We start from the raw sequence: 4,351 nt of genomic DNA, 5'->3' as shown, positions 1-4,351 counted from the left end.
TTTCAGTCAGTGCCTACATGCCAAATAGACACCCTAAGGATTCCTCCCCCCCCCCCCCCCCCCCCCCAGGAAGCAGGAGTGAGGGTGGCAGGCCTTGAGAGCGTGGGATCCGGTACCAGTCCTGCTCCCCGAAGAACTGAATGAAAGCAAGCTCAGACCTACTTAATCAACTGAGCAGTATCTACAACTTGAAATATACTAATTTTATGAAGCGGATGTGATGCAGGCAGGCCAGTCTGAGGATCAGAGTGGGGGGTCCCACAGGACCAGCCAAAAGGATCCTTGGCTTCAGGCAGGATGGAAATCAAATGTGAAGAAAATTTATGGAATAGCATGAGTGACAGAGACTAGCAGAGGGAGAGTCTGGGAGACTCCAAAAGGGGAACTAATTATGTAGTGGTTGCTTTGGGTTAGGGATTTACATTGGACAGGAGTCCAGGGTTTGTGCTCCTTGAGGAACCCAGGGTTGGGGCCAACCAAAGGCAAGTGACAGGTGAATATTAGGTGTTATTTTAGAAGTCATGGAAGGTCCACGGTGTCGCCAGCCTCATCCCAGATTTGATGGGAGCTAATGTCCTGGAATGCGTTTGGCATCTGGCTCTTCTTAGATTAGTTACCAGGTGTCTGAGAGCTTAGGACAAAACCCAGAGACTAACTTTCTTATTTCCCCCTTGGAGTGGGAACATAGCTTCTCTGGTTTATTCAAATGCAAAAAATAGAACGTGAGTAAATGGGGCCTAGCAGAAAACTTTAGAGATGGAGGCTTTCTAAAAACGGAGTCCCTTCCGTTTCCCCATCTCAGATGCGGTATCTGTGCTGGCAGTTGTCTACTTCCAGAAGTCTCCTGCAGCACTCCTGTTCCCTCCAGGGCCAGAGGCTCCTAGGGCCTGACTTAGAGAACAGGAGGCCCACCAGGCAAGTCAGTCACACCGGGTTTGTGGCTTCCTTCAGTGTCAGTCAGTGTTGACTAAGGGCCTGCTGTATGCCTGGTCGGGTGGTGGAGATAAGACCAGACTCTGATACGCAGCGAATCCCAAACAGGGAGCACCGCAGAGGACCCTATATCCTTTACTCCCAGGATCGACAGTCTGTCCACGGTAGTGGAGACCCTGAGACTACTCTGCTTTTTAAAAACTTCTTTGTGCCGGGGAGCAAATATTTTAATATCCATTTTGCAGACACTGTCAAGTAAATGGCCAGCTTTGCACTCTTCTCCTTTTCCCCAATGGGACCTCCTTTTCCTATAAGAGTCACTAAAGGTCAGGTAATTCACCCTTCTTGTCTCCTCCATCTGCACAGGAAGATGATGAAAATAAAAACAAGTAAGGCTTCTGTCATCCATCTTGGGCACTGTTCTAAGCAATCTATGCAGACTCCTTCAATCATCACAAAGTTATGAAGGAGGTGCCATTTCGATTCTGATTTTATAGATGAGGAGAGGGAAGCAGGTGAAGTGAAATAAGCTGTCAGTAAAGGGAAAAGCCAGAACTCAGACCCCAGTGGTTTCTCCCAAGTATTTAGCTGTTAACAGGTGAGGAGACTGAGGCCTCAGAGACTGGCATTCCAATGGCCCACCAGCCACATCAGGCCCCTGCTCACACCTGCTTCCAGTCATCTCAAGCAAGGCGTTATGAAATCCACACTCACAGAACTCCTCCCAAAGAGATTGTTTCTTTTTCTGAATATATCATATCAAAAGTGGTTACCCATTCATTCACTCGCTCCCCTGTCTCCAACTCCCAGGTCAGTCAATTTGTCATAAAGCAAACCGTTTCTAAGATGGAGCCTTAAAAAACAGTTTTAGCATAAAGTTTGTAAATGTTGTTTTGGATTGTTCTGTATTCAGACCATACCCGTTCTCTCCCTGCCTTCTCTATTCACTGCCTTCAATTACTCCCTTTCCTTAAAACAGTGCCCCAAGCCTTCCAAAAGCTGATTGTCCAAAGCTGGATGGTGGCCACGGAAGGTCGCTGCTGCACTCTGTAGCATGCTCAGTATTCCTATGTTAGTTCCCCAGAGCTGCCATTACAAATTGCCACCAACTAGGTGACTTAAAAGAGCAGAAATGTATTATTTCACAATTCTGGAGCCAGAAGCCTGAAATTAAGGTGTTGGCAGGGCCATGCTCCATCTGAAAAGCTCTAGGGAAGACTCCTCCTCTGCCTCTTCCTCGCTTCCGGAAGTTGGAGGCACTCCTTGGCTTGCAGAAATATCACTTCAGCCTTTGCTCCCTTCACTACTTAGGCTTCTTTTTTTGTGTCTCTGTGTCCAAATGTCTCTCTTCTTTAGGGACATCAGACACTGAATTTAGGGCCACCCTAATCCAGTATGATATCACCTTAACTCCATTGCATCTGCAAAGACCCTATTTCCAAAAAAGCTCAGGTCCACAGGTTCTGGGCGGACATGAATTTGGGGAGGACACTATTCCACCCAGTACCAGCCCTAAAAGTCACTGTTAATGAAAACATTTGCTTGAGCTAAGGAAGCCAAGAGTTACACATCACAGGCCCTCCCCTCAAAGTAAGACATTGTACTTACAGACATAGTCCCTATACCCAGAACAAAACCGATAGGACAGGAGATGCTAAGAGCCAGCTGAATGGGGCCAAATGACAATCCACGGCCAAATGCCAGCCATGCTCAGGAAGTCAGCCAAGGGGACACAGTCACTGAGGATACCACTAAAGTACAGCACTCCAAGCAGAGATGGTAATCTAAGCACACCCTTGAAGGAAAGCAAAGATAAGTAAGGAGGGCTTATTAAAAGCACAGCTGTGAGTGAGGAAGGTGTGCCTGGCAGAATCTTACTTCTGAAGTTTCAATGAAGAAATGAGACGCTAAAAGGATGCAAACAGCTACGATACGGAGTATAAGAACATGGTAGATTACTTTGGCCACAATAATAGTATGTTGCAATGCCTTAGCAATTAGCATGCTTTAAAGTGCTGTGCTCTTTCATTAGTTTCATTAGGTCTTTTTTTTTTAATGTTTTATTTATTTTTGATAGAACACAAGTGCGGAAGGGGCAGAGAGAGAGGGACAGAGGATCTGAAGGGAGCTCTGCACTGACAGCAGGGAGTCGGATGCTGGGTTTGAACTCACGAAACACAAGATCATGACCTGAGCTGATGTTGGATGCTCGACTGACTGAGCTACCCAGGTGCCCCTCATTTGGTCTTTATAACAATCTGAGGGTCCTCAGAGAAAAGGACATCATATCTTACGACTAAGGATTCCGGGGCTCAAGGGGGGCAAGTAATTTGCCCAGGTCAAAGAGCAAGTCAGTTGTAGAACTGGTATGAAACACACAAGTCTTTGTTCAGCAGTTGCCTTACCAAACGTTGTTTCCCCCTGGGTGAACCTTCCAGGACTGGTTGTGTTGTCCTTGGCCCAAGGAAAGCATCTGAAGAACAGGGTAATCCTGCAAGAAATGAAAAGCCTTCCTAAAGCCATGTGAATTCCAAAATGGAATTGTGATAAACCTCGTCCATACATCCGAACTGGTTTCACTAAACCTGAGGATTTTTTACTGTATTAAAGACTCTCCTTTGAGGAACTTGACGGAGGAACAAGGGGGAGAAGAAGGGCGGAAATGGTGGGGGAAAGGGAGAGAGGCAAACCATGAGAGACTCTTGAATGCTGACAAAAACTGAGGACTGATGGATGTGGGGGGGGGGGGGGATGGGCATGGAGGAGGGCACTTTGGGGATGAGCACTGAGTGTTATGTGGAAACTAATTTGACAATAAACTATTTGTAAAAAAAAATAAATAAAATAAATAAAACCTTCATAAAAAAAAAAAAAGACTCTCCTTTGGCCTTCAGAGACATAATAGGATACGCTGGCCTTCTGAGAAGCTCAGCTGATTATCTCATGAAAATAGGGATTGATTGGAACTTGAGGGCACCCGGAGACATGGGTGAGAAGTTGAGACGTTGAGTACAAAAGACAACAAATTACATCACAAAATGATAAGCTGGCAAAAACTGATAATCACCAACTTTGTGCTGGACCTCACCAGTGTGGAGTCATGCGCAGATGACCAGATCCCAGCATTTTTGAAAGATTTCCCAGTAAGACTCTGTAGCTGTGGAAAGCAGCTGGAGGCAAGCAGAAAATCTAGCCGTGGGCTGAGCATCCGATGATTGGTGTGTGTTTTCCTGGATTTTCCTTTACTTAGTAAGCAGGTAGCTTGCTGTATCCTCTGCTGGCTGTCTTTAATGGTGTATTTAAGGATGAAATGCTTTTCAATCTAGTGTGATTTCACTGAGTTCTTACCTATGTAAAGTGCTACACTGGTTGCTACAGGAGAATACAAAAATATGAAAGATAGTCTCTGACCTTGAAG

Source organism: Hyaena hyaena, unplaced genomic scaffold (assembly GCF_003009895.1).
Source record: "Hyaena hyaena isolate Hyena2069 unplaced genomic scaffold, ASM300989v1 scaffold_205, whole genome shotgun sequence".
Taxonomy (NCBI): Eukaryota; Metazoa; Chordata; class Mammalia; order Carnivora; family Hyaenidae; genus Hyaena; species Hyaena hyaena.
This window is presented reverse-complemented; position numbering follows the sequence as displayed.